We start from the raw sequence: 15845 nt of genomic DNA, 5'->3' as shown, positions 1-15845 counted from the left end.
ACGGCAAGTCACATAAGAGAGGGGTGAAAAGTAATCATTTATACTATATGCATATATGGCAGGTGGGGCTATAAGTTTTTAGCGAAAAGCAAGTTTTCTCCTACATCAAGAGAGGGCTAAAAGCAAAATGTTACTACATTGTTGGTTGTTAACGAGATGGTTCCACCAACCAATTCTCGTACCCATGTTGTCAATAATACCCACGTCAATATTATTATTTGTGTTGAGAATTTCAGATAACTTCAGTTCCTTTGGCTCAAGTTGTCCATGACCGTGGACACGGCTAATCGATTAGGTTTGAGTACTCTGCAGAGTTTTGCACACGTTCCCCACAAGATTTGATCGCCACCGCGTATGTCCTCGCACTTCAGGGTGTTTGAAGACCGGATGATCAAAACATGGTCTTTCAACGGGTCCCTCTGAATCCGTGTCGGTGCCCATCCAATCCTACCATTCTTCTACATCTACTAGCACCGCCTGTCCAGAGTCACCGCGTTGTCCAACCAAGCCAGAGCCCATAATGACTTGTGGCTGTGCAGGTAAGCCTTGGGTCTTGAAAATATCCGTCCGTCTCTTTGAGCCTGGGTGAAGCTTTCCGCAAGATGTCATGGCCGTCTCCAGCATCCCGGGTCATCCACTGGTTTCACCAGGGAGCCGATCGACCGTCCTTCACCCAGAGTTGCATTGCATCACGAGGTCTTGAAAAGTCTTGACTTAACCGGTCTTGGTTATTAAATTATTCTCGCATCACTCGTGATAAACTCTCAACCAGAATCCCGTCTACTCAAGCATAGCAATATGAAATTTGTCGTCCCGGGCCAAGTAATGGGGTTGTTGGGTGCCTACCACATGATACTACAATATGTAACCATAATTTCCAAGTACCTACTCAGGATGCAATTGGGCATAGGATGGTAGAACTACGATGCATAAAACATAGGTGATACATGATCAAATGACTTGCCTGGTGAGGTTGATGAAGAAGAATTTCTCGAGAAATAACTTGATAGACTACTCGTCACTCTCCGATGAAATCTATATAACAAACATATCATTCACATAAGCACTCATACTAGCAATCATTCTAGCAATCAAAACAAAAGAGAGAGTGAATAAGAATCCGAAGGAAACTTCAAATAAGACTAGGGAGTCTTCTACTACATCAAACACTAAATCGTTTTTGTCTAACAGAAAATAATAACAAGGAACTAAGATATAAATTTAACTAAGATAAAATAAAGTATTTTTCACAAAACTATTTGAAAGTATTTCCAAACGGGATTTGAAACAGTGGAGAAACCAATTGCAAGTTATTAGAGAACTAGAATTTATTTCATGATAACATATAATAATAAAAATCAAAAATTGTTGCAAACCTACTGTTAACTAACAGAAACAAAACATAATCTTTCTCAAATATAAAAGAAACTAGTTTAAAAACAAATATAGAAAAACAAATAGCTATAATCCTAAAAGAACTAAAACAGAATCTGTTTTGGTAAAAACTCCAATTAAAAATATTGAAAAAAAATTGAAACTTAAACTACTGAAAGATATGATCAATAGGAATCAGCAACAAAAAGAATCAAATTAAAAGCTATTTTTAAACTCCCGGAATAAGCAAAAAAAGCTTTAATTCAAATCTGATCTAACTCAAATTTTCTAAATCCAAACATAGACAAATTATATATCTGCAGAAACTACATAAAATTTGTGATCCAAGGCAAAAAGAATCACCTAATTCGGAGTTATATACTAATAGATATTAATTTTCTAAAATTGCAATTTTTTGAAAAAACTGCAATACGGGATTTCGTGAATCTCACCATGGGTGACACAGAGGAAGAACTCCGGCGTGGTAGCTGCTCCGACGAGGTGGGGAGGTCGCCGGCGTGGTGGGGAATCGGCGGAGGAGTAGCACGGCAGGGGGTGGGGCGCTGGAGAGGCTCGGCAGGGGCGATGGGGAAGCGCCACGAGACCTACTGTACTCCATTTTTGACAGGAAGATGAGGATGGTGGCGCCGTGGCTACGAGCAGGGAGAAGGCGAGGTGATGTGGAAAATGGAACGAGGAGAGGAGGGGCATTCTTATAGGGGTGGTGGGAGGCTTGGGAAGGAAGTGTAGCCCGCGAATCGGGGGAGGGAAGCTTCCTCGGGAGCTTCTGCCATGGCCACAGAAGGAAGCTCGTGAGGAGGAAGAAGAAGGTGGGATTGAGCCAGATTGGTTTCCTAACGTGGCCCAAGTAAATTCCTAAAATAAGAGATATCTTTCCCTTTTTATTAAAACAGGAACTAATACGATTAAAAGGAAATAGAATATCCTCGGAATATAGGGGTATAATATATTAAAATTTTCAGAAAAATAAATCCAAAAAGATGGCCATTTTCCACTACCAAAATAAATACTTCAATTTTTTTTAGAAAATCCCTAAATTGGTTTATTTTCTTTTTGCAAATATTTTTCAAATAAACCTTGGGTTTTATGGTCCAAATATTTCAAAGGAATATCCCCGGTTTGGAGGGTCATGTTCCTCCTCTCTTTCTTGCTTGGCAAGAATTATTTTCGGGGTATTTCTCGGGGAAGAAAAATATAGAAGCAAGGGCAAATATTTGAAGGGATTCAAATGCAAACTCCGTTCAAATTCTTTATAGTTGAATAATTCACGTCAACTTCTCTTATTGATTTTAAATGGATGAATTTGCATTCACCGGAGAAGGGGAAAGTCATTTTAGTCCCTCTCATCCAAAGTTTTGGAAAAGTTCAAATTTCACTCAAGTTTCAATCACTCAAGCAACAAACAAACAATATAATAATTATATTAACATTCCAAAATTTGGGATGTTACAGGACATGGGATAAGTCTTGCTATAAGTAATCATGTGAATTTGGTATTCGTTCGATATTTTGATGAGATGTATGTTGTCTGTCCTCTAGTGGTGTCATGTGAACGTCGACTACATGAAACTTCACCATTATTTTGGCCTAGGGGAAGGCATTGGGAAGTAATACGTAGATGATGGGTTGCTAGAGTGACAGAAGCTTAAACCCTAGTTTATGCGTTGCTTCGTAAGGGGCTCATTTGGATCCATATGCTTCATGCTATGGTTAGATTTATGTTAATTGTTCTTTCGTAGTTGAGATGCTTGCGAGAGAGGTTAATCATAAGTGGGATGTTTGTCCAAGTAAGGTCAACACCCAAGAACCGGTCCACCCACAAACCAAATTATCAAACTAACAAACGCGAATCATATGAGCATGATGAAAACTAGCTTGGCAGAAATTCCAATGTGTCCTCGGGAGCGCTTTGCTTTATATAAGAGTTTGTCCAGGCTTGTCCTTTGCTACAAAAAGAACTGGACCACCTTACTGCACCTTTGTTACATTTTTTACTTTCTACCTGTTACGAACTACCTTATTCCAAAACTATCTGTTACCCATAACTTTAGTGCTTGCAGAAAATACCTTACTGAAAACCGCTTGTCTTTTCCTTCATCTCCTCGTTGGGTTCGACACTCTTACTTATCGAAAGGACTATGATAGGTCATCTATACTTTTGGGTCATCAAGACTCTTTTCTCGTGCTGTTGCCGGGGAGTGAAGCGCCTTTGGTTAGTGGAACTTTGTAAGGAAAAATTTATATATTGTGCTAAAATTTACTATCACTTTTCACTATGGAAAACAATCCTTTGAGGGGCTTGTTCGGGGTATATTCACCCCGACCGGAAGCACAAAGAGATGCTCCTCAACCTGCTGCACCTACTGAAAATATTTATTATGAGATTCCTGTGGGTATGATAGAAAAACTGCTAGCTAATCCTTATGCAGGAGATGGAACACTACATCCTGATTTGCATCTGATCTATGTGGATGAAGTTTGTGGATTATTTAAACTAGCAGGTCTGCCCGAGGATGATGTCAAGAAGAAGGTCTTTCCTTTATCTTTAAAGGAGAAGGCATTAACGTGGTATAGGCCATGTGATGATATTGGATCATGGAACTACAACCGATTGAAACTGGAATTTCATCAGAAGTTTTATCCTATGCATATGTTTCATCGTGATTGGAATTATATTTATAGTTTTTGGGCTCGTGAATAAGAAATAATATCTCAAGCTTGGGGGAGTCTTAAGTCAATGTTATATTCATGTCGCAATCATGAGCTCCCAAGAGAAATTATTATTCAGAATTTTTATGCTCGGCTCTCTCGTAATTATCATTCCATGATCGATACTTCTTGTGTTGTTTCCTTTATGAAGAAAGATATTAAATTCAAATGGGACTTATTGGAAAGAATTAAACGCAACTCTGAAGATTGGGAACTCGATGAAGGTAATGAGTCATGTATAAGCCTTAAGTGTGATTGTGTTAAATCATTTATAGACACCAATGCTTTTCGTGATTTTAGCACTAAATATGGACTTGACTCTGAGGTAGTAGCTTCATTCTGTGAATCTTTTGCTACTCATGTTGATCTCCCCAAGGAGAAGTGGTTTAAATATCATCCTACCATTGAAGTTAAAGTGGTTGAACCTATTAAATTTGAAGAAGAAACTATTATTTATAATGTTGATCATGTTTTTCCTACTGCTTACACTACAGGAATCAGACACTTTGTCGTCTGCCATAACATACAGCAAAGATGTGTTCCACCAACGGAAATGGTCTTTGTCATCTGCCGCCTATCGGCAAAGTTCCTACGAATACTTTCAACGGCATATCACCTTCTTTGCCATCTCTCTGCCCTAAGCGGACGGCAAAGGCCTTTGCCGTCAGCCTATGATACAGAGCAGACAACAAACATCTTTAGACGGCAGCCGACAGCAACGCCTCCGTTAGGAGCTAACAGAGCTCTTTGTTGTCTGCTCTCTCTCATCATCTTTGCCGTGTGCCTCGCTCATCATCTTTGTCGTATGCCTATATGGGCCAGCCCTCAGTTTGCCCAGCTGGCTGCTCATATTCTTTGTCGTTTGCCTCCCTCATATTCTTTGCCATCTACTCCCTCACGCTCTGTGTCGTCTGCCTATGCAGGGTAGCGGACGACAAAGAGCCTATATGGGCCAGCTGCTGGTACCCCAGGTTGCACAGCTGGGTGCCATGTGGCACCTTTGTCGTCTGCTGGCTGATGGCAAAGGCCTTTGCCATCAGGTGGCAGACGGCAAAGAGCCCATATTGTCACAGTTTTGTTTATTTTATGTTATTTCACCACACACACACACACACACACACATATATAATTCATAGCACATATATGATATATAGGTCAAAACACATATATGATATACATATAATGTTCATCAATGCCATTTGTTCATCAATGTACATCCCATATATCGAAAGAACCAACATATTCAAAGTTTTATCCATATATATACATATACATATTGTTCCACATATACTGTTCATCCATATAGTTCCACATTGTTCATCAACTCAAATGAAAACTAGAACTAAAGCACTCCATCAATGCTAGCTTCCATGCATGTAGTACATCCAATCTGCAAAATGGGAATAAGAAAGTTAGAAGAACAACAACAACATTTGGCGTTTTCAGCTTATTATGTCATTGTGCAGGAAAATAAGCTAAGTATATGACCTTTTTGAGCTAACCAAGGTTATTATGCCATTTTTGACCTAGCTAAGCTAATTATATCAATTTGGATGTTAATAAGCTAACTATCTCACATTTATGAGGTAACAGTGGTTCTTATGCCATTTTTGACCTAACTAAGCTACTTATGTCATTTTAGAGGAAAACAAGCTAAGTATATAATATTCATGAGCTAACCAAGGTTCTTGTGCCATTTTGAGCTTATTATGTCTTTTTGGAGCTAAATGGGCTAATTATGTCATTGTTGAGGAAAATAAGGTAAGGAGAATATGACAGAGGAGAAGAGAGAGGAGGAGAAGAAGAAGAAGGAGAAGAAGAAAAAAATAGAAGAAGGAGAAGGAGGAGAAGAAGTAGGACTCCTTCTCCTTGTCCTCATCCTTCTCCTTCATCTTCTCCTTCTTCTCTTCTTCTTCTCTTCTTTTTCTTCATCCTTCTTTTAAGTTTTTCCTATTTCTTCTCCTCTTCTCCTATTCTTCGAGCTAAATTAGCTAAGTATGTCTTTTTGGAGCTAAATGTGCTAATTATGTCATTTTAGAGGAAAACAAGCTAAGTATATAATATTCATGAGCTAACCAAGGTTCCTATGCCATTTTGAGCTTATTATGTCATTTTGGAGCTAAATTAGCTAAGTTATGAGCTAACAAAGGTTCTTATGATGTTTTGACCTAACTAAGCTAATTATGTCATTTTGGAGGGTAATTAGCTAAGTCTGTCTTTGTTGGGGAAAATAAACTACGTAGAAGAAGAAAGAGAAGAAGAAACAAGAGAAGAAGAAGGAGAAGAAAAAGAAGAACAAGGAGGAGGAGGAGGAGGAGGAGAAGAAGAAAATAAGAAGAGAAGAAGAAGGAGGAGAAGGAGGAGAAGAAGGAGGAGAGAATAAGAATGAGAAGGAGGGCCTCCTTCTCCTTCTTCTCCTCCTTCACCTTCTTCTTCTCTTGATCTTCTCTTCTTCTTCTCTTCCTCTTCTTCTTCCTTCCTTTCATTTTTCCTCTTTCTTCTCCTCTTGTCCTCTTGTTGGAGCTAAATTAGCTAAGTATGTCTTTTTGGAGCTAAATGGGCTAATTATGTTATTGTTGGGGAAAATAAGGTAAGGAGAATATGAAATAGGAGAAGCAAGAGGAGGATAATAAGAATAAGAAAATAAGAAGAAGGAGAAGAAGAAGGAGAAGAAGGAGAAGGAGGAGAAGTAGGACTCCTTCTCCTTCTTCTTCTCCTTCTTCTTCTCTTCTTCTTCTCTTCTTCTTCTTCTTCCTTCTTTTTATTTTTCCTATATCTTCTCCTCTGCTCCTCTTCTTGGAGCTAAATTAGCTAAGTATGTCTTTTTGGAGCTAAATGTGCTAATTATATCATTTTGGAGCTAAACAAGCTAAGTATATAATATCCATCAGCTAACCAAGGTTCTTACGCCATTTTGAGCTTATTATGTCATTTTGGAGCTAAATTAGCTAAGTTATGAGATAACCAAGGTTCGTATGATTTTTTTACCAAACTAAGCTAATCATGTCATTTTGGAGGATAATTAGCTAAGTATGTATTTGTTGGGGAAAATAAGCTACGTAGAAGAAGAAAGAGAAGAAGAAAGAAGAGAAGAATAAGTATAAGAAAAAGAAGAAGAAGGAGGAGGAGGAGGAAAAGGGGGAGGAGGAGAAGGAGAAGGAGAAGGAGGAGGAGGATAAGAAGAAGAAAAGAAGAAGAGAAGAAGAAGGATAAGAAGGAGGAGAGAAGAAGAAGGATAATAAGAAGGAGAAGAAGGAGAAGAAGGAGGGATCCTTCTCCTTCTTCTCCTCCTTTTCCATCTTTTTCTTCTCTTCTTCTTCTTCTTCTTCTTCCTTCTTTTCATTTTTCCTCTTTATTCTCCTCTTGTCCTCTTCTTGGCGCTAAATTAGTTAAGTATGTCTTTTTGGAGTTAAATGGGCTAATTATGTCATTGTTGGGGGAAATAAGGTAAGGAGAATATCAAAGAGGAGAAGAAAGAGTAGGAGGAGGAGAAGGAAAAAATAGTAAGAAGGAGAAGAAGGAGAAGGAGGAGAAGAAGTAGGACTCCTTCTCCTTCTTCTCCTCCTTCTCCTTCTTCTTCTCCTTCTTCTTCTCTTCTTCTTCTTCTCTTCTTCTTCTTCCTTCTTTTCATTTTGCTTATTTCTTCTCCTCTTCTCCTCTTTTTGGAGCTAAATTAGCTAAGTATGTAGTTTTGGAGCTAAATGGGCTAATTATGTCATTTTATAGGAAAACAAGCTTTGTATATAATATTCATGAGCTAAGCTAGGTTCTTATGCCATTTTGAGATTATTATGTCATTTTGGAGCTAAATTATCTAAGTTATGAGCTAACCAAGGTTCTTATGATGTTTTTACCTAACTTAACTAATTATGTCATTTTGGAGGATAATTAGCTAAGTATCTCTTTTTGGGGGAAATAAGCTACGTAGAAGAAGAAAGAGAAGAAGCAAGAAGAGAAGAAGAAGAAGGAGAAGAAAAAGAAGAAGGAGGAGGAGGAGGGGGTAGGAGGAGGAGAAGGAGAAGGAGAAGGAGGAGGAGGAAAAGAAGAAGAAACGAAGAAGAGAAGAAGGAGAAGAATAATGAGAAGAACGAGGAGAGAAAAAGAAGGAGAAGAAGGAGAAGAAGGAGGGCTCCTTCTCCTCATTCTCCTTCCTCTTCTCTTCTTCTTCTCTTCTTCTTCTTTCTTTTAATTTTTCCTCTTTCTTCTCCTCTTATCCTATTCTTGGAGATAAATTAGCTAAGTATGTCTTTTTGGAGCTAAATTGGTAATTACGTCATTGTTGGGGAAAATAAGGTAAGGAGAATATGAAAGAGGAGAGGAAAGAGGAGGAGAAGAAAAGAAGAAGGAGAAGAAGGAAAAGTAGAAGAAGTAGGACTCCTTCTCCTTCTTCTCCTCCTTCTCATTCTTCTTCTCCTTCTTCTTCTCTTCTTCTTCTTCTTCTTCCTTCTTTTCATTTTTCCTATTTATTCTCCTCTTCTCCTCTTCTTGGATCTAAATTAGATAAGTATGTCTTTTTGGAGCTAAATGGGGTAATTATGTCATTTTGGAGCTAAATTAGCTAAGAGGGTGCTTGGATCCAAGGGACTAAAACTAGTCTCACTAAAAATAGTGTTTTTAAGAGGCTAAAGTTCCAAGCACCCCTGACTAAAGAGAGGCTAAAACTAGTCTTGAGGCTAAAATCTTTTAGTCAGGGGTACCCCTACTAAAATGTGGATTAGTCCTCTCTCTCCTCATTTAACTCCTCTACTTTAACATATGCAAGTTCCGGATTGGAGGGTTTGGAGGATAATAAATGGGTGAGGCTAGCAAGTTTTAGTCCCACTACTTTTAGTCATGAGACTAAAACGTATCCAAGCGGCCTCTAAGTATGCCTTTTTGGAGCTAAACTAGCTAAGTATGTCATTTTGGAGCTAAATTAGCTAAGTATGTCTTTTTCGAGCTAAACTAGCTAATTATGTCATAAATGAACTAGAGAAAACTTACCGTCGTGGTCATCAAGGAGGAGAAGCACCAGGGTTGCTCGCGGCGGCTTCGTTTGGAGACGGTTTCCCCGGAGAAGGGTCGTGCGATGCCGCTCGGGAGTTATTCTGTAGAAAAGATATTTTGCAATGTCTCAGTTAGCATGATGACACTCAATTGTTAATACTAGTTTATAATGACCATTGAAATGAAACTCACCGTGCCAATCGCAGAGAAGACGGGTATCGGCGGAGGTGCTTCACCGGTCTTCTCGCACATAGACTCCACATTTGGTTTTGAAGAGTCGGTCGTATTAGTTAGTAATGAAACACACATTACACACATGATTTGGTTGATGTGAAAAAGCAAGTTACCACAATAAGCTTGTACATGGCCAGGGGACCCGCCTCATTCCGGCCCCTCTCCTCCTCAATCAACCGAGTCATGGTCCGGTCCCTCTCCTCAAGAGCAGCCTGAAGAGCAGCCTGGCTTGCCAATCTCTCTTTCTCAAGAGTAGCCTGGTTTGCCGCTCTCTCTTTCTCAAGACAAACCTGCAACACCATTCCTCGTTACCATAGTAATGATCGATGGCCACACACACAATGAAATGGATGAAAGTTTTCTGAGTCCGTACAACTATCCTCGATGGCAAGATCGACTAGCCATGGACGAGGCGTTATCTCAGGATAGGAGCTCGACTGGCACGCCTTGATCTCTGGGAGAGTGAGTGGACAACATATTATCCCATCTCCAATGGCTATCGAACCATGGGGCCTCCCACCACCAGATATCATCACCAGCTCTGGATCCAAAGTTTCCTGGCTCGGGTTAAAGTCCTCCCCTTTCCTAGCCTTCCCCACGTACCTGTATTTCACGAGCTTGTGGTGGGAGGAGATGTTGGTGAACATGCAGATGAATCAAATCAAGAAATTACGTACGAGGCCTTAAGAATAGGTAATTACCTTCATATACTCCTTCTTCTTCACATACTTTCCATGGCACTCCTACTTATGCTTTTTAATACCACACGTGGTGTAGTAGTCTCGAATAGCCTGTGGCCGAGCCTCGTGGCGTAAGTTCTGTAATAACCACCTACACTCAGCCTCGAGAACCTTGGTCGCCTCGTCCTCATATCCCTCCTCACACCTATAGAAGGTCTGCAATCAAATGAGACAACACCGATTAGTACAATAATTAGATATATTGTTAATTTTAGATTGTGTAAAAGGATAATCTACGCAAAATCTGTTGATCACCATCTCGGCCCTCGTGTGGCACAAGACACCATCTATAATCTCCTCCCGCGGGGCCTGCGCAGCCTGGTAGTGCTCCTAGGTAAATCCTAGTGTAGGAACCTGACCCTCACCAGGCAACGTGACAAACCCTGGGAAATTTGTCCCGCAAAGCACACAAAGGACGGTGTTCGGCTTGCGGACTCCAACAGTATGATAAGGTCACCGCATTAGATATTTGAATAAACTTTAAGGCAAAAGCTAAAAAAAGAGTAAATGTACTTACCTATCCCCTTCAGGCTTAATCACCGGTATCTTCTCGCGGGTAGCCGACACGACAGGGAGATGTGTACTACCATGCTTGTACACGGTGGCCCCGTCCACTTACACACCACCCTCACTATCCGTAGAATCATCCCCCCATCAACAGAATAGACACTCGGACCCTCGGTCCAATCCGACACCTCGGTCTGATCCGGCCAGGCACCCCATCCGTACGTCTCCACGTCGGCTGAAGCCTGTGTGGCACGAGTCTCCTCGGACATAGCCTCAGGAACCGGAGTCTCGTGGGCCGAATGCACCTCGAACCGAGGCTGATCCTGGACCGGAGTCTCACGGGCCGAATGCCCGTCCACCCGAGGCTCCTGGACCGGAGTCCCTGTAGCTTCTTCCGCAAACGGGTCCACCATAGTAGTCTTGTGCTTGGGCGAATGAGCTGGTGGTAGTCCGCCTACATCTTCCGCAGCAACCACCTCTTCCTGTACCCTTCCACTTCTTCCCTACCCGACCAACACCTCTCCTAGTGGGAAATGCCGCCGACGAAGAAGCACCCGCGGGTGGTGTCGTCAGACTGTCTGCCAAGGCTCTACAAAGAGATAGGGGTGGAATGGAAGTACCACCCCTCGTGCGGGCCGCCGACGAAGAACCCGTCGAGCGATCTGGACCCGCGCCCACCATCTTTCAACACCTGCTCACCTAGCATGATAAAGATTAAAATAAATTAGTACACCATAAAAAAATTGAATAACTGACATGAATAATAATATGCACATATATAATTTAAGTAGGGATGCATACAAACTAATAATCATCATTAGTTAATGCATCATCATCATCACTATCACGCATGTGTTCATGAATGACGTGCTCATCGGCTTCAACAACATGAAGTTGTGGTAGGCCTTTCTGTAATCGGTCAATCATTGACAGGTCATTCGCATCAGTAACCTCTTCTAGTTCCAGTTGTGTTGGTTCCGGCTCAGGGGTGAAGTCGGATTCATTGTCGTTGTCTACTTCCATGTTCTGGGGTGAAGCACATCAGTTCTTTAAACGTTTCTTGGAAAGGCGTGTTTCTTGGAATAATTCTCCATCATATTTTTCTGGGTTAATGTGAGGTTCATAATCTTGTTCATTTGGGGGAGGTGGTCTAACACGTGGCGACACTTCATAAACAACCTACCAACCTTCCAGATTCATATCAGTTTGGCATGCCCACGGTAGATAGAAAACTTGGGTCGCCTGTTGAGCCGTAATATAGACATCGGGAACATCTAAATGGGTGTTTGGATTGATTTCGACTAGTCCTATATGTTCATGAGTCCTTCTAGTCTCCTTCGGCTGGAACCAATAACATTTGAAGACTACGACGCTCAGTGGGTTTTCACCATAGAATTGAAGTTCATAAATTGCTTCAACTCTTCCATAACACTCGATACCACCTTCACCGATAGCAAAGACACAAAAATTTGTAGATTTCCGGTCGTGCATACATAGCTCTTTGCCAAAGGTACGAAAGAGATACCGGTTGATTTTGTATTTCTCAAATCAATGGTCCTTATAGTCAAAATCATTAGCGGCTTGTCTTAATTCGGCGTCCATAGACTCTGAGTTAGCCTACAAGTTTAATACGAAACGACTGTTGCATTAGCCGCAAGTTAGACTAAGAAATGAAATGGTCCATTATTGATAATTACTGTTTGTTGGAACCAAGAGATGAAACCGGGATAGCGGCGTCCATGCTTTGCTAGAAGCTCATACTCTTCGATGGAATCATTTTGGATCGCTTGTGTTGGGAAACGTCGCATGGGAAACAAAAATTTTCCTACGCGCACGAAGACCTATCATGGTGATGTCCATCTACGAGAGGGGATGAGTGATCTACATACCCTTGTAGACCGTACAGAAGAAGCGTTAGAGAACGCGGTTGATGTAGTGGAACATCCTCACGTCCCTCGATCCGCCCCGCGAACAATCCCGCGATCAATCCCACGATCTAGTACCGAACGGACGGCACCTCCGCGTTCAGCACACATACAACTCGATGATGATCTCGGCCTTCTTGATCCACCAAGAGAGACGGAGAGATAGAAGAGTTCTCCGGCAGCGTGACGGCGCTCCGGAGGTTGGTGATGACCTTGTCTCAGCAGGGCTCCGCCCGAGCTCCGCAGAAACGCGATCGAGAGGAAAAACCGTGGAGGTATGTGGTCGGGCAGCCGTGAGAAAGTCGTCTCAAATCAGCCCTAATTGCTCCATATATATAGGAGGAGGGAGGGGGGCCTTGCCTTGGGGTCCAAGGACCCCCAAGGAGTTGGCCAAGCCAAGGGGGAGGACTCTCCCCCCCCCCCCCAAACCGAGTTGGACTAGGTTTGGTGGGAGGGAGTCCTCCTCCCTTCCCACCTCCTCCCTCTCTTTTTTTCTTTTCCTTTGATTTCTTATCCTTGGCGCATAGGCCCCTTTGGGGCTGTCCACCAGCCCACTAAGGGCTGGTGTGTCTCCCCAAAGCCTATGGGCTTCCCCGGGGTGGGTTGCCCCCCCCGGTGAACTCCCGGAACCCATTCGTCATTCCCGGTACATTCCCGGTAACTCCGAAAACCTTCCGGTAATCAAACGAGGTCATCCTATATATCAATCTTCATTTCCGGACCATTCCGGAAACCCTCGTGACGTCCGTGATCTCATCCGGGACTCCGAACAACATTCGGTAACCAACCATATAACTCAAATACGCATAAAACAAGGTCGAACCTTAAGTGTGCAGACCCTGCGGGTTCGAGAACTATGTAGACATGACCCGAGAGACTCCTCGGTCAATATCCAATAGCGGGACCTGGATGCCCATATTTGATCCGACATATTCTACGAAGATCTTATCGTTTGAACCTCAGTGCCAAGGATTCGTATAATCCCGTATGTCATTGCCTTTGTCCTTCGGTATGTTACTTGCCCGAGATTCGATCGTTAGTATCCGCATACCTATTTCAATCTCGTTTACCGGCAAGTCTCTTTACTCGTTCCGTAATACAAGATCCCGCAACTTACACTAAGTTACATTGCTTGCAAGTCTTGTGTGTGATGTTGCATTACTGAGTGGGCCCCGAGATACCTCTCCGTCACACGGAGTGACAAATCCCAGTCTTGATCCATACTAACTCAACTAATTAACACCTTCGGAGATACCTGTAGAGCATCTTTATAGTCACCCAGTTACGTTGCGACGTTTGATACACACAAAGCATTCCTCCGGTGTCAGTAAGTTATATGATCTCATGGTCATAGGAATAAATACTTGACACGCAGAAAACAGTAGCAACAAAATGACACGATCAACATGCTACGTCTATTAGTTTGGGTCTAGTCCATCACGTTATTCTCCCAATGACGTGATCCAGTTATCAAGCAACAACACCTTGTTCATAATCAGAAGACACCGACTATCATTGATCAACTGGCTAGCCAACTAGAGGCATGCTAGGGACGGTGTTTTGTCTATGTATCCACACATGTAAATGAGTCTTCATTCAATACAATTATAGCATGGATAATAAACTATTATCTTGATACATGAATTATAATAATAAATATACATTTATTATTGCCTCTAGGGCAAAATTCCAACAGTCTCCCACTTGCACTAGAGTCAATAATCTAGCCCTCACATCACCATGTGAATTACATTCTAATAAATCTAACACCCATACAGTTCTGGTGTCGATCATGTTTTGGCCGTGGAAGAGGTTTAGTCAGCGGGTCTGCTACATTGAGATCCGTGTGTACTTTGCATATATTTACGTCCTCCTCCTCGACGTAGTCGCGGATGAGGTTGAAGCGTCGTTTGATGTGTCTGGTCTTCTTGTGAAACCTTGGTTCCTTTGCTAAGGCAATGGCACCAGTGTTGTCACAGAACAAGGTTATTGGATCCAGTGCACTTGGCACCACTACATGATCCGTCATGAACTGCTTCATCCAGACACCCTCCTTAGCCGCCTCCGAGGCAGCCATGTACTCCGCTTCACATGTAGAATCTGCTACGACGCTTTGCTTGGAACTGCACCAGCTTCCTGCACCCCCATTAAGAATAAATACGTATCCGGTTTGCGACTTAGAGTCGTCCAGATCTGTGTCAAAGCTTGCATCGACGTAACCTTTTACAGCGAGCTCTTCGTCACCTCCATACACGAGAAACATCTCCTTAGTCCTTTTCAGGTACTTCAGGATATTCTTGACCGCTGTCCAGTGATCCACTCCTGGATTACTCTGGAACCTACCTGCCATACTTATGGCCAGGCTAACATCCGGTCTAGTGCACAGCATCGCATACATGATAGAACCTATGGCTGAAGCAGAGGGGATGGAGCGCATATGCTCTCTATCTTCATCAGTTGCTGGGCACTCAGTCTTACTCAATCTCGTACCTTGTAACACTGGCAAGAACCCTTTCTTGGACTGTTCCATTTTCAACCTCTTCAAAACTTTATCAAGGTATGTGCTTTGTGAAAGTCCTATCGGGCGTTTTGATCTATCCCTATAGATCTTAATGCCTAGAATGTAAGCAGCTTCTCCTAGGTCCTTCATAGAGAAACTTTTATTTGAGTAACCTTTTATGCTCTCCAAAAGCTCTACGTTGTTTCCAATCAGTAATATGTCATCTACATATAATATTAGAAACGCCACAGAGCTCCCACTCACTTTCTTGTAAATACAAGATTCTCCAACCACTTGTATAAACCCAAATGCTTTGATCACCTCATCAAAGTGTTTGTTCCAACTCCGAGATGCTTGCACCAGTCCATAAATGGATCGCTGGAGCTTGCACACCTTGTTAGCACTTTTGGGATCGACAAAACCTACGGGTTGCATCATATACAACTCTTCCTTAAGGAAACCGTTAAGGAAAGCCGTTTTGACATCCATCTGCCAGATTTCATAATCGAAAAATGCAGCTATTGCTAACATGATTCTAACGGACTTTAAGCATTCCCACGGGAGAGAAAGTCTCATCGTAGTCAATTCCTGGAACTTGTGAAAAACCCTTTGCCACAAGTCGAGCTTTATAAACGGTCACATTACCGTCAGTGTCCGTCTTCTTCTTAAAGATCCATTTGTTCTGAATAGCCTTGCGGCCCTCAGGTAGTATCTCCAAAGTCCACACTTTGTTCTCATACATGGATCCTATCTCGGATTTCATGGCTTCTAGCCATTTGTTGGAATCTAGGCCCACCATTGCTTCTTCATAATTTGCAGGTTCATTGTTGTCTAACAACATGATTGATA

Source organism: Hordeum vulgare, chromosome 4H, assembly GCF_904849725.1.
Source record: "Hordeum vulgare subsp. vulgare chromosome 4H, MorexV3_pseudomolecules_assembly, whole genome shotgun sequence".
Taxonomy (NCBI): domain Eukaryota; kingdom Viridiplantae; phylum Streptophyta; class Magnoliopsida; order Poales; family Poaceae; genus Hordeum; species Hordeum vulgare.
The sequence above is the reverse complement of the archived record's forward strand: the minus strand, read 5'-3'. Positions refer to the sequence as shown.